This window comes from Panulirus ornatus, chromosome 52, assembly GCF_036320965.1.
Source record: "Panulirus ornatus isolate Po-2019 chromosome 52, ASM3632096v1, whole genome shotgun sequence".
NCBI lineage: Eukaryota > Metazoa > Arthropoda > Malacostraca > Decapoda > Palinuridae > Panulirus > Panulirus ornatus.
In genome coordinates this window covers 11,560,287-11,576,246 of record NC_092275.1, presented here as the reverse complement: position 1 = coordinate 11,576,246, position 15,960 = coordinate 11,560,287, and the positions used below count along the sequence as shown (strand labels likewise).

Here is a 15,960-nt window from a genome sequence, read left to right as displayed (position 1 = left end):
CAGTTTTTCACCATTCAAAAACTTACCTCCCAGTTGACTTGACCCTCAACCCTACTGTACCTAATAACCTTGCTCTTATTCACATTTACTCTCAACTTTCTTCTTTCACACACTTTACCAAACTCAGTCACCAGCTTCTGCAGTTTCTCACATGAATCAGCCACCAGCGCTGTATCATCAGCGAACAACAACCGATTCACTTCCCAGGCTCTCTCATTCACAACAGACTGCATACTTGCCCTCTTTCCAAAACTCTTGCATTCACCTCCCTAAAAACCCCATCAATAAACAAATTAAACAACCATGGAGACATCACACACCCCTGCCGCAAAGCTACATTCATTGAGAACCAATCACTTCCCTCTCTTCCTACACGTACACATGCCTTACATCCTCGATAAAAACTCTTCACTGCTACTAACAACTTGCCTCCCACACCATATATTCTTAATACCTTCCACAGAGTATCTCTATCAACTCTGTCATATGCCTTCTCCAGATCCATAAATGCTATATACAAATCCATTTGCTTTTCTAAGTATTTCTCACATACATTCTTCAAAGCAAACACCTGATCCACACATCCTCTACCACTTCTGAAACCACACTGCTCTTCCCCAATCTGATGCTCTTTACATGCCTTCACCCTCGCAATCAATACCCTCCCATATCATTTATCAGGAATACTCAACAATCTTATACCTCTGCAATTTGAGCACTCACCTTTGTCCTCTTTGCCTTTGTACAATGGCAGTATGCAAGTATTCCGCCAGTCCTTAGACACCTCACCATGAGTCATACATACATTAAATAACCTTACCAACCAGTCAACAATACAGTCACCCCCTTTTTAAATAAATTCCACTGCAATACCATCCAAACCCGCTGCGTTACCGGCTTTCATCTTTCGCAATGCTTTTACTACCTCTTCTCTGTTTACCAGATCATTTTCCCTAACCCTCTCACTTTGCACACCACCTCGACCAAAACACCCTATATCTGCCACTCTATCATCAAACACATTCAACAAACCTTCGAAATACTCACTCCATCTCCTTCTCACATCACCACTACTTGTTGTCACCTCGCCATTAGCCCCCTTCACTGAAGTTCCCATTTGTTCCCTTGTCTTACGCACTTTATTTACCTCCTTCCAAAACATCTTTTTATTCACCCTAGAATTTAATGATACTCTCTCACACCAAACTCTCATTTGCCCTGTTTTTCACCTCTTGCACCTTTCTCTTGACCTCCGGACTCTTTCTTTTATACATCTCCCACTCATTTGCATTATTTCCCTGCAAAAATCGTCCAAATGCCTCCCTCTTCCCTTTCACTAATAATCTTACTTTTACATCCCACCACTCATTACCCTTTCTAATCTGCCCACCTCCCACCCTTCTCATGCCACAAGCATCTTTTGCGCACGCCATCACTGCTTCCCTAAAAACATCCCATTCCTCCCCCACTCCACTTACGTCCTTTGTTCTCACATTTTTCCATTCTGTACTCAGTCTCTCCTGGTATTTCATGACACAAGTCTCCTTACCAAGCTCACTTACTCTCACCACTCTCTTCACCCCATCATTCTCTCTTCTTTTCTGAAATCCTCTACAAATCTTCACCTTCGCCTCCACAAGATAATGATCAGACGTCCCTCTAGTTGCACCTCTCAGCACATTAACATCAAAAAGTCTCTCTTTCGCGCACCTATCAATTAACACGTAATCCAATGAAGCTCGCTGGCCATGTCTCCTACTTACATACGTATACTTATGTATATCTCTCTTTTTAAGCCAGGTATTCCCAATCACCAGTCCTTTTTCAGCACATAAATCTACAAGCTCTTCACCATTTCTATTTACAACACTGAACACCCCATGTACACCAATTATTCCCTTAACTGCCACATTACTCACCTTTGCATTCATATCACCCATCACTATAAGCCGGTCTCGTGCATCAAAGCTACTAACACACTAACTCAGCTGCTCCCAAAACACTTGCCTCTCATGATTTTTCTTCTCATGCCCAGGTGCATATGCACCAATAATCACCCATCTCTCTCCATCAACTATCAGTTTTACCCATATCAATCTAGAGTTTACTTTCTTACACTATCACATACCAGCACCACTTTTGTTCCAGGAGTAGTGCTACTCCTTCCCTTGCTCTTGTCCTCTCACTAACCTCTGACTTTACTCCCAAGATTTTCCCAAACCACTCTTCCCCTTTACCCTTGAGCTTCGTTTCACTCAGAGCCAAAACATCCAGGTTCCTTTCCTCAAACATACTACCTATCTCTCCTTTTTTCTCATCTTGGTTACATCCACACACGTTTAAACACCCCAACCTGAGCCTTCGAGGAGTATGAGACCTACCCGCGTGACTCCTTCTCTTGTTTCCCCTTTTAAAAAGTTGAAATACAAGGAGGGGAGGGTTTCTAGCCCCCCGCTCCCGTCCCCTTTAGTCGGCTTCTGCGACACGTGAGGAATGCGTGGGAAATATTCTTTCTCCCTTATCTGCAGAGATAATATATATATATATATATATATATATATATATAATATATATATATATATATATATATATATATATACATATATATATATATATATATATATATATATATATATATATATGTATATATATATATATATATATATATATATATATATATATATATATATATATATATATATATATATATACATCGAGGATGTAAGGCATGTGTACGTGTAGGAAGAGAGGAAAGTGATTGGTTCTCAGTGAATGTAGGTTTGCGGCAGGGGTGTGTGATGTCTCCATGGTTGTTTAATTTGTTTATGGATGGGGTTGTTAGGGAGGTAAATGCAAGAGTTTTGGAAAGAGGAGCAAGTATGAAGTCTATTGGGGATGAGAGAGCTTGGGAAGTGAGTCAGTTGTTGTTCGCTGATGATACAGCGCTGGTGGCTGATTCATGTGAGAAACTGCAGAAGCTGGTGACTGAGTTTGGAAAAGTGTGTGGAAGAAGAAAGTTAAGAGTAAATGTGAATAAGAGCAAGGTTATTAGGTACAGTAGGGTTGAGGGTCAAGTCAATTGGGAGGTGAGTTTGAATGGAGAAAAACTGGAGGAAGTGAAGTGTTTTAGATATCTGGGAGTGGATCTGTCAGCGGATGGAACCATGGAAGCGGAAATGGATCATAGGGTGGGGGAGGGGGCGAAAATCCTGGGGGCCTTGAAGAATGTGTGGAAGTCGAGAACATTATCTCGGAAAGCAAAAATGGGTATGTTTGAAGGAATAGTGGTTCCAACAATGTTGTATGGTTGCGAGGCGTGGGCTATGGATAGAGTTGTGCGCAGGAGGATGGATGTGCTGGAAATGAGATGTTTGAGGACAATGTGTGGTGTGAGGTGGTTTGATCGAGTGAGTAACGTAAGGGTAAGAGAGATGTGTGGAAATAAAAAGAGCGTGGTTGAGAGAGCAGAAGAGGGTGTTTTGAAGTGGTTTGGGCACATGGAGAGGATGAGTGAGGAAAGATTGACCAAGAGGATATATGTGTCGGAGGTGGAGGGAACAAGGAGAAGAGGGAGACCAAATTGGAGGTGGAAAGATGGAGTGAAAAAGATTTTGTGTGATCGGGGCCTGAACATGCAGGAGGGTGAAAGGAGGGCAAGGAATAGAGTGAATTGGAGCGATGTGGTATACCGGGGTTGACGTGCTGTCAGTGGATTGAAGCAAGGCATGTGAAGCGTCTGGGGTAAACCATGGAAAGCTGTGTAGGTATGTATATTTGCGTGTGTGGACGTATGTATATACATGTGTATGGGGGGGGGGGGGTTGGGCCATTTCTTTCGTCTGTTTCCTTGCGCTACCTCGCAAACGCGGGAGACAGCGACAAAGTATAAAGAAAAAAAAATATATATATATTTCATACAAACCTCCAACAGCCAGGATCGAACCCGGGACCCCTGTGCAAGAGCCAGGCATGCTAACCGCTAGGCTATGGGACTGTATAATAGGAAACAACTATTCGAAATACTAAGTCCTCGAATACCCTTCGTCTCACAATGGTGAGCAACGGGGTCTATACCGGTTGTTTCCGAACAGACGCACATAGCCAGCTGATAGCGTTTTACCGAACCTAACTGTACAACGCGGAGGTATATGAATACGAATAAAGTGCATATGAACGCGCACCTTCATAGAACATAAAAACCTCCAACAGCCAGGATCGAACCCGGGACCCCTGCGCAAGAGGCAGGCATGTAACCGATAGGCTATAGGACTGTATTATAGAAAACAACTGGGTTGGGCCATTTCTTTCGTCTGTTTCCTTGCGCTACCTCGCAAACGCGGGGACAGCGACAAAGCAAAATAAATAAAATAAATAAATAAATAAATAAATATATATATATATATATATATATATATATATATATATATATATATATATATATATATATATATATTTTTTTTTTTTTTTTTTTTATACTTTGTCGCTGTCTCCCGCGTTTGCGAGGTAGCGCAAGGAAACAGACGAAAGAAATGGCCCAACCCCCCCCCCCCATACACATGTACATACACACGTCCACACACGCAAATATACATACCTACACAGCTTTCCATGGTTTACCCCAGACGCTTCACATGCCTTGATTCAATCCACTGACAGCACGTCAACCCCTGTATACCACATCGCTCCAATTCACTCTATTCCTTGCCCTCCTTTCACCCTCCTGCATGTTCAGGCCCCGATCACACAAAATCTTTTTCACTCCATCTTTCCACCTCCAATTTGGTCTCCCTCTTCTCCTCGTTCCCTCCACCTCCGACACATATATCCTCTTGGTCAATCTTTCCTCACTCATTCTCTCCATGTGCCCAAACCAATTCAAAACACCCTCTTCTGCTCTCTCAACCACGCTCTTTTTATTTCCACACATCTCTCTTACCCTTACGTTACTTACTCGATCAAACCACCTCACACCACACATTGTCCTCAAACATCTCATTTCCAGCACATCCATCCTCCTGCGCACAACTCTATCCATAGCCCACGCCTCGCAACCATACAACATTGTTGGAACCACTATTCCTTCAAACATACCCATTTTTGCTTTCCGAGATAATGTTCTCGACTTCCACACATTTTTCAAGGCTCCCAAAATTTTCGCCCCCTCCCCCACCCTATGATCCACTTCCGCTTCCATGGTTCCATCCGCTGACAGATCCACTTCCAGATATCTAAAACACTTCACTTCCTCCAGTTTTTCTCCATTCAAACTCACCTCCCAGTTGACTTGACCCTCAACCCTACTGTACCTAATAACCTTGCTCTTATTCACATTTACTCTTAACTTTCTTCTTTCACACACTTTACCAAACTCAGTCACCAGCTTCTGCAGTTTCTCACATGAATCAGCCACCAGCGCTGTATCATCAGCGAACAACAACTGACTCACTTCCCAAGCTCTCTCATCCACAACAGACTTCATACTTGCCCCTCTTTCCAGGACTCTTGCATTTACCTCCCTAACAACCCCATCCATAAACAAATTAAACAACCATGGAGACATCACACACCCCTGCCGCAAACCAACATTCACTGAGAACCAATCACTTTCCTCTCTTCCTACACGTACACATGCCTTACATCCTCGATAAAAACTTTTCACTGCTTCTAACAACTTGCCTCCCACACCATATATTCTTAATACCTTCCACAGAGCATCTCTATCAACTCTATCATATGCCTTCTCCAGATCCATAAATGCTACATACAAATCCATTTGCTTTTCTAAGTATTTCTCACATACATTCTTCAAAGCAAACACCTGATCCACACATCCTCTACCACTTCTGAAACCGCACTGCTCTTCCCCAATCTGATGCTCTGTACATGCCTTCACCCTCTCAATCAATACCCTCCCATATAATTTACCAGGAATACTCAACAAACTTATACCTCTGTAATTTGAGCACTCACTCTTATCCCCTTTGCCTTTGTACAATGGCACTATGCACGCATTCCGCCAATCCTCAGGCACCTCACCATGAGTCATACATACATTAAATAACCTTACCAACCAGTCAACAATACAGTCACCCCCTTTTTTAATAAATTCCACTGCAATACCATCCAAACCTGCTGCCTTGCCGGCTTTCATCTTCCGCAAAGCTTTTACTACCTCTTCTCTGTTTACCAAATCATTTTCCCTAACCCTCTCACTTTGCACACCACCTCGACCAAAACACCCTATATCTGCCACTCTGTCATCAGACACATTCAACAAACCTTCAAAATACTCATTCCATCTCCTTCTTACATCACCACTACTTGTTATCACCTCCCCATTTACGCCCTTCACTGAAGTTCCCATTTGCTCCCTTGTCTTACGCACCCTATTTACCTCCTTCCAGAACATCTTTTTATTCTCCCTAAAATTTACTGATATATATATATATATATATATATATATATATATATATATATATATATATATATATATATATATATATATATATATGTTTCCCCCTTTTAGAAAGTTAGAATACAAGGAGGGGAGGGTTTTCAGCCCCCCGCTCCCGTCCCCTTTCGTCGAGAAACTGCAGAAGCTGGTTTTTAAGTTTGGTAAAGTGTGTGAAAGAAGAAAGTTGAGAGCAAATGTGAATAAGAGCAAGGTTATTAAGTATAGTAGGGTTGAGGGTCAATTCAATTGGGAGGTAAGTTTTAATGGCGAGAAACTGGAGGAAGTGAAGTGTTTTAGATATCTGGGAGTGGATTAGTCAGCGGGTGGAACCATGGAAGCGGAAGTGAATCATAGGGTGGGGGAGGGGCGAAAATTCTGGGAGCGTTGAAGAATGTGTGGAAGTCGAAAGTATTATCTCGGAAAGCAAAATTAGGTATGTTTGAAGGAATAGTGGTTCCAACAATGTTATATGGTTGCGAGGCGTGGGCTATGGATAGAGTTGTGCTGAGGAGGATGGATGTGTTGGAAATGAGATGTTTGAGAACAATATGTGGTGTGAGGTGGTTTGATCGAGTAAGTAATAATAGGGTAAGAGAGATGTGTGGTAATAAAAAGAGTGTGGTTGAGAGACCAGAAGAGGGTGTTTTGAAATGGTTTGGTCACATGGAGAGAATGAGTGTGGAAAGATTGACATAGAGGATATATGTGTCAGAGGTGGAGGGAACGAGAAGTGGGAGACCAAATTGGAAGTGGAAAGATGGAGTGAAAAAGATTTTGAGTGATCGGGGCCTGAGCGTACAGGAGGGTGAAAGGCGTGCAAGGAATAGAGTAAATTGGAACGATGTGGTATACCGGGGTCGACGTGCTGTCACTGGATTGACCCAGGGCATGTGAAGCGTCTGTGCTAAACCATGGAAAGTTCTGTGAGGCCTGAATGAGGAAAGGGAGCTGTGTTTCCGGTGGATTATTACATGACAGCTAGAGACTCAGTGTGAACGATTGTGGCCTTTGTTGTCTCTTCGTAGCGCTACCTCGCGCACATGAGGGGGGAGGGGGCTGTTATTTCATATGGTGCGGGGTGGCGATGGGAATGAATAAAGGCAGACAGTATGATTTATGTACATGTGTATATATGTATTTGTCTGTGTGTGTATATATATGTATACGTTGAGATGTATAGGTATGTATATTTTCGTGTGTGGGTGTGTGTATATATATATGTGTATGTGGGTGGGTTGGGCCATTATTTCGTCTGTTTTCTTGCTCTACCTCGCTACGCGGGAGACAGCAACTAAGGAAAATAAATAAATAGAAATATATGCATATGTATATATGTGTGTGGATGTAACCAAGATGAGAAAAAAGGAGGGATAGGTAGTATGTTTGAGGAAAGGAACCTGGATGTTTTGGCTCTGAGTGAAACGAAGCTCAAGGGTAAAGGGGGAGAGTGGTTTGGGAATGTCTTGGGAGTAAAGTCAGGGGCTAGTGAGAGGACAAGAGCAAGGGAAGGAGTAGCACTACTCCTGAAACAGAAGTGGTGGTAGTATGTGATAGAGTGTAAGAAAGTAAACTCTAGATTGATATGGGTAAAACTGAAAGTTGATAGAGATGGGTGATTATTGGTGCATATGCACCTGGGCATGTGAAGAGAGATCATGAGAGGCAAGTGTTTTCGGATCAGCTGAGTGAGAGTGTTAGTAGTTTTGATGCATAAGACCGGGTTATAGTGATAGTTGATATGAATGCAAAGGTGAGTAATGTGGCAGTTAAGGGAATAATTGGTGTACATGGGGTGTTCAGTGCTGTAAATGGAAATGGTGAACAGCTTGTAGATTTATGTGCTGAAAAAGGACTGGTGATTGGGAATACCTGGCTTAAAAAGAGAGATAAATAAGTATACGTATGTAAGTAGGAGAGATGGCCAGAGAGCGTTATTGGATTACGTGTTAATTGATAGGCGCGCGAAAGAGAGACTTTAAGATGTTAATGTGCTGAGAGGTGCAACTGGAGGGATGTCTGATCATTATCTTGTGGAGGCGAAGGTGAAGATTTGTAGAGGATTTCAAAAAAGAAGAGAGAATGTTGGGGTGAAAAGAGTGGAGAGAGTAATTGAGCTTAGGAAGGAGACTTGTGTGAGGAAGTATCAGGAGAGACTGAGTACAGAATGGAAAAAGGTGAAAATAAAGGACGTAAGGGAAGTGGGGGACGAATGGGATGTATTTAGGGAAGCAGTGATAGCTTCCCCAAAAGATGCTTGTGGCTTGAGAAGCGTGGGAGGTGGTCAGATTAGAAAGGGTAGTGAGTGGTGGGATGAAGAAGTATGATTATTGGTGAAAGAGAAAAGAGAGGCATTTGGACGATTTTTGCAGGAAAATAATGCAAATGAGTGGGAGATGTATAAAAGAAAGAGGCAGGAGGTCAAGAGAAAGGTGCACGAGGTGAAAAACAGGGCAAATGAGAGTTTGGGGTGAGAGATTATCATTAAATTCTAGGGAGAATAAAAAGATGTTTTGGAAGGAGGTAGATAAAGTGCGTAAGTCAAGGGAACAAATGGGAACTTCAGTGAAGGGGGCTAATGGGGAGGTGATAACAAGTAGTGGTGATGTGAGAAGGAGATGGAGTGAGTATTTTGAAGGTTTGTTGAATTTGTTTGATGATAGAGTGGCAGATATAGGGTGTTTTGGTCGAGGTGGTGTGAAAAGTGAGAGGGTTAGGGAGAATGATTTGGTAAACAGAGAAGAGGTAGTAAAAGCTTTGAGGAAGATAACACCGGCAAGGCAGCGGGTTTGGATGGTATTGTAATGGAATTTATTAAAAAAGGGGGTGAATGGATTATTGACTGGTTGGTAAGGTTATTCAATGTATGTATGATTCATGGTGAGGTGCCTGACGATTGGAGAAATGCTTGCGTAGTGCCACTGTACAAAGGCAAAGGGGATAGAAGTGAGTGCTCAAATTACAGAGGTATAAGTTTGTTGAGTATTCCTGGTAAATTATATGGAAGGGTATCGCTTGAGAGGGTGAAGGCATGTACAGAGCATCAGATTGGGGAAGAGCAGTGTGGTTTCAGAAGTGATAGAGGATGTGTGGATCAGGTGTTTGCTTTGAAGAATGTATGTGAGAAATACTTAGAAAAGCAAATGGATTTGTATGTAGCATTTATGGATCTGAGAAGGCATATGATAGAGTTGATAGAGATACTCTGTGGAAGGTATTAAGAGTATATGGTGTGGGGGGCAAGTTGGTAGAAGTGAAATGTTTTTATCAAGGATGTAAGCATGTGTACGTGTAGGAAGAGAGGAAAGTGATTGGTTCTCAGTGAATGTTGGTTTGCGGCAGGGGTGTGAATGTCTCAATGTTGTTTAAGTTGTGTTTGGATGGGGTTGTTAGGGAGGTAAATGCAAGAGTCCTGGAAAGAGGGGAAAGTATAAAGTCTTTTTGGGGGATAAAGGACCCGGGGAAAAGGGGTCAGTTGTTGTTCGTGTTGATCAGCGTTTGGGGGTTGTTTCCCTGTGGAAACTGCAAAAGGGCTGGTGACTGAGTTTGGTAAAGTTTTGTGGAAAAAGAAATTTTAAGAGTAAATGTAATAAGGAAAGGTTATTGGGTTTACAGTGGGGTTGAGGGTCAAGTAAATTTGGGAGGTAATTTTTGAATGGGAAAAACTGGGGGAAAGTGAAGTGTTTTGGGATATCGGGGGGGGATCTGCAGGGATGGAACCATGGAAGCGGAAGTGGATCTTTAGGGTGGGGGGAGGGGGGGAAAATTTTGGGAGCCTTAAAAAATGTTTTGGGAATTTCGGGAACTTTATCTCGGAAAGCAAAAATGGGTTATTTTTGATGGAAATTAGTGGTTCAACAATTTTTGTATGGTTGCGAGGCCCTGGGCTATTGGGTAGAGTTTTTGCGGAAGGGGGGATGGATGGGCTGGAAATGAGATGTTTTTTAAAAGGGCAATGTTTTGGTGTGAGGTGGTTTGATGAGTAAAATAAAAGTAAGGGGTTTAAAAGAGATGTGTGGAAATAAAAAAGGGGGTGGTTGGAGAGCAGGGAAAAGGGGTTTGAAATGGTTTTTTTGGCCCCATGGAGGAATTGAGTGAGGGAAAAATTGACCCAAAAGGATATATTTTTGTCGGAGGTGGAGGGAACGGGAGGGAAAAGGGAGGGCCAAATTGGAGGTGGAAAGGGTGGAGTGAAAAAAATTTTTTGGGGATCGGGGGGTTTGAACATGCAGGAGGGTGGAAAAGGGGGCAAAGGGAATTTGAGTGAAAATTTGGGGCGTGTGGTATTCCCGGGGGGTTTAAAGTGCTGTCAGTGGATGAATCAAAGGGATGTGAAGGGGTCTGGGGGGGGAAAAATGGAAAGTGGTAGGGATGTATAACCTGTTTGGGCTGTGTTTGTAATGGGGTATGGGGGGGGGGGGGGGGCCCTTTTTCTTCCCGTTTCCCTTTGGTACTCGCAAACGCGGGGACAGCGACAAAGTTTTAAAAAAAAAAAAAAAAAAAAAATATATATATTTTTAAAAATATATTTAATAAATTTATAAAATTTTATATATATATATTTTTATTTTATATATTTTTTATATATTTTATTATATTTTTTATTTTAAAAAATTAAAAATATATATATATATAATATTTTATATTATATATGGTTTTAATAAAAATTTAAAAATAAAAAAAAAATAATTTTTATTATAAAAAAAAATTTTATATTATTAATAAATTTTGGCCAAGGGGATGGAAGCAAAAAGTTGGTTATTTTTTTTTGGGAAGGGGAAAGGAAAGGTTTTTATTGGTTTTCTTCAAAGGTGGGGAAAGTAAGGGTTTTTGGGGGGGGGGCAGGGTTTTGGGTGTGGATTTTCTTTAAGGGTTTGGTTTTTAAAAATTTTTTTTTAATTTTTTTGGTATGGGGGTTTTTAGGGAGGTGAAGGGAAGAGTTTTGGGAAAAAGGGGCAAGTATGAAGTTTTGTTGGGGGGGAGAGAGCTTGGGAAGTGGTCAGTTTTTGTTTGCGATGATAAAGCGGGTGGTGGCTGATTTTTGTGAGAAAACTGCAGGGAAACTGGTGACTAAATTTGGGAAAGTGTGTGAAAGGGAAAAAAGTTAAAAGGAAAAGGGAATAAGAGCAAAGGGTTTTTAGGGAAAGTTGGGTTTTGGGTCTGTTAATTGGGGGGGTAAGTTTTAATGGGAGGAAAAAAACTGGAGGAAGGAAAATGTTTTAGATATCCGGGGTGATTTGGCAGCGGGTGGAACCCGGGGGGGCGGGGGATCTTTGGGTGGGCGGGGGGGCGAAAATTTGGGGGCCTTGAAGAAAGTTTTGGAAGTCGAAATATTTTTTCCGGGGGAAAACAAAAAAAGGGTATGTTTTTGGGGAATAGGGGGTTCCAACAATGTTTATGGTTTTTTCGAAAGGCGGGGGGTATGGATAGAGTTGTGCGGGTGGGTGGATGTTTGGAAATGAGATGTTTTAGGAAAAATGTGGTGTGGGGTGGTTTGATCGGAGTAAGTAATTTTAAGGGTTAAAAGGATGTGTGGAAATTAAAAAAAAGGGGGTTGAGAGACAGAAGGGGGGTGTTTTGAAAAAAGGTTTTTGGGGGCATGGAGAGAATGGGGTGGGGGATAGATTGACCCAAAAGGATATATGTGTCGGGGTGGAGGGAACGAGGAGAAGTGGGAGGGGCCAAATTGGAGGGGGAAAGATGGAGTGAAAAAATTTTGTGTGATCGGGGCCTGAACATGCGGGGGTTTAAAAAGGAGGGAAAGGGGAATTTGGGAGTAAAATTGGATCGATGTAGTATACGGGGTTGAGGCTGTAGTGGTTTGGGAAATCAGGGATTTTGAAGGTTGGGGTAAAAAACCTGGAAAGTGTGTGGTATGTTATTTGGGGGGTGTGGACGTATTTTTTTAAAAATGTTAGGGGGGGGGGGGGGGTTGGCCATTTTTTTCGTCTTTTTTCCCCTTGCGCTCCCTTCGCAAACCGGGGAGAAAACGACAAAAAAAAAAAAAAAAAAAAAAAAAAAAATTTTTTTTCTTTGTTCCCCTGCCCCGGGCTTTAAGGGGGTTTAAGAAAGGAAAACAACGAAAAAAAAGGGCCCCAAACCACCCCATAACCATGTATATAATACACGTCCACACACCCAAAATTTTATACACCCATACTTCAATTTTTATAAAAATATATTACCCCACACAACATATACATATATACAAATACAAATTCAAATGTTTTCCTTTATTCATTCCATCGCCCCCCGCCAAAAAGGGGAAATAACCCCCCCTTCCCCCTAAAGTGTGCAAATTTAGCGCTGGGAAAAAGACAAAAAGGCCCCATTCTTTCACACTCAGTTTTTAGTTTTTCATGTAATAATGCCCGAAAACGGCTCCCTTTCCCCCATCAGGCCCCCCCCAAACTTTCCCCCTGGTTACACCAAAAGCTTACATCCCCGGGTTAAACCATTGACAGAAGTCAAACCCGGTATCCCAAATTTCCAATTTTCCCCATTCCTTCCCGCCCCTTTCACCCCCCTGAAAGTTCGGGCCCCGATAACTAAAAAATCTTTTTCCTCATCTTTCCCCCCCTTTTTAGTCCCCCATTTTCCCCCGTTCCCCCCAACCCCCGACCTATATCCTCTTGGTAAATCTTTCCTCATTCATTTTTCCCCAATGCCCCCAAAACCTTTTCCAAAACACCCTTTTCTGCTTCTCAACCACACCCTTTTTTTTTTCCCCCTTTTCTCTTTTAACCTTTAATTTCTTATTTGATAAAAACCCCCCTAAACACATATTGTCCTTCAACTTTCTATTTCCCCCAAACACCCACCCTCCTGCCCCCAACTCTATCCATAGCCCACCCCCCTTTCAAAACCTTTAAAAAATTTTTTTGGAAAACAATTCATTTAAACATACCCTTTTTTGTTTTTTCCGGGGAAAATGTTTTCGACTTCCACACTTATTAACTCCCAAAATTTTCCCCCCCCTTTCCCCCCCCCTATGTTTCACTTCCCTTCCGGGTTTCCCAACCCGTGCCAAATCCACCCCCTTTATCTAAAACATTTTAATTCCTCCATTTTTTCCCCATTCAAATTTATCCCCCCAATTTATTTGCCCTTTTAAACCTTACTGTATTTTAAAAAACCTTGCTTTTAATTAACATTTACTTTTAAGCTTTTTTTTTTCCCAACACTTTACCAAACCAGTCACCGCTTCTGCAGTTTCTCACAGGGAACAAAAAACCAGCGCTGTTTCATCGGGGAAAAAAACTACTAAATTTTCCCCAAGGCCTCTTCATCCCCAAAGATTTCTTTGCCCCTCTTTCCAAACTCTTGCTTTCACTTTCCTAAAAACCCATCTATAAACAAATTAAACAACCATGGAGGCATCACACACCCCTACCGCAAACTTACATTCACTGAAAACCAATCACTTTCCTCTCTTCCTACAAATACACATGCCTTACATCCTCGATAAAAACTTTTCACTACTTCTAATAACTTGCCTCCCACGCCATACATTCTTAATATCTTCCAGAGAGCATCTCTATCAACTCTACCATAAGCCTTCTCCAGATCCATAAATGCTACATACAAATCCGTAAGCTTTTCTAAGTATTTCTCACACACATTCTTCAAAGTAAACAACCTGATCACACATCCTCTACCACTTCTGAAAACCACACTGCTCTTCCCAAACCTGATGCTCTGTACATGCCTTCACACTCTCAGTCAATACCCTCCCATATATAATTTCCCAGAAATACTCAACAAACTTATATCTCTATAATTTGAGCACTCACTTTTTATCCCCTTTCCCTTTGTACAATGGCATATGCAAGTATTCAGCCAATCCTGAGGCATCTCACCATGAGTCATTATCATCATTATTATCATTTTGCTTTGTCGCTGTCTCCCGCGTTAGCGAGGTACCGCAAGGAAACAGACGAAAGAATGCCCCAACCCACCTACATACACATGTATATACATACACGTCCACACACGCAAATATACATACCTATACATCTCAATGTATACATATATACACACACACAGACATTATACATATATACACATGTACATAATTCATACTGTCTGCCTTTATTCATTCCCATCGCCATCTCGCCACACATGAAATAACAACCCCTCCCCCCTCATGTGTGCGAGGTTAGCGCTAGAAAAGACAACAAAGGCCACATTCGTTCACACTCAGGCTCTAGCTGACATGTAATCATGCACCGAAACCAAAGCTCCCTTTCCACATCCAGGCCCCACAGAAACTTTCCATGGTTTACTCCAGACGCTTCACATGCCTGGTTCAATCCATTGACAGCACGTCGATCCCGGTATACCATATCGTTCCAATTCACTCTATTCCTTGCACGCCTTTCACCCTCCTACATGCTCAGGCCCCGATCACTCAAAATCTTTTTCACTCCATCTTTCCACCTGCAATTTGGTCTCCCACTTCTCCTCGTTCCCTCCACCTCTGACACATATATCCTCTATGTCAATCTTTCCTCACTCATTTCTCTCCATGTGACCAAACCATTCCAAAACACCCTCTTCTGCTCTCTCAACCACACTCATTTTATTACCACAGATCTCCCTTTACCCTTACATTACTTACTCAATCAAACCACCTCACACCACATATTGTCCTCAAACATCTCATTTCCAGCACATCCACCCCCCTCCGCACAGCTCTATCCATTAGCCCACGCCTCGCAACCATACAGCATTGTTGGAACCACTATTCCTTCAAACATACCCATTTTTGCTTTCCGAGATAATGTTCTCGACTTCAACACATTCTTCAACGCTCCCAGAATTTTCGCCCCCTCCCCCACCTATGATTCACTTCGGCTTCCATGGTTCCATCCGCTGCCAAATCCACTTCCAGATATCTAAAACACTTCACTTCCTCCAGTTTTTTCACCATTCAAAAACTTACCTCCCAGTTGACTTGACCCTCAAACCCTACTGTACCTAATAACCTTGCTCTTATTCACATTTACTCTTCAACTTTCTTCTTTCACACACTTTACCAAACTCAGTCACCAGCTTCTGCAGTTCTCACATGAATCAGCCACCAGCGCTGTATCATCAGCGAACAACAACCGACTCACTTCCCAGGCTCTCTCATTCAAACAGACTGCATACTTGCCCTCTTTCCAAAACTCTTGCATTCACCTCCTAACAACCCCATCAATAAACAAATTAAACAACCATGGAGACATCACACACCCCTGCCGCAAAGCTACATTCATTGAGAACCAATCACTTCCCTCTCTTCCTACATGTACACATGCCTTACATCCTCGATAAAAACTCTTCACTGCTATAACAACTTGCCTCCCACACCATATATTCTTAATACCTTCCACAGAGTATCTCTATCAACTCTGTCATATGCCTTCTCCAGATCCATAAATGCTATATACAAATCCATTTGCTTTTCTAAGTATTTCTCACATACATTCTTCAAAGCAAACACCTGATCCACACATCCTCTACCA

At 42.1% G+C, this 15,960-nt stretch overlaps 1 protein-coding gene across 1 annotated transcript in view; it reads left to right on the top strand.

Annotated features, from left to right (window-relative positions):
• Positions 1-15,960, top strand: part of LOC139764987 (aminopeptidase N-like) — a 201,806-nt gene that overhangs the window by 11,251 nt on the left and 174,595 nt on the right. The window lies entirely within an intron of this gene.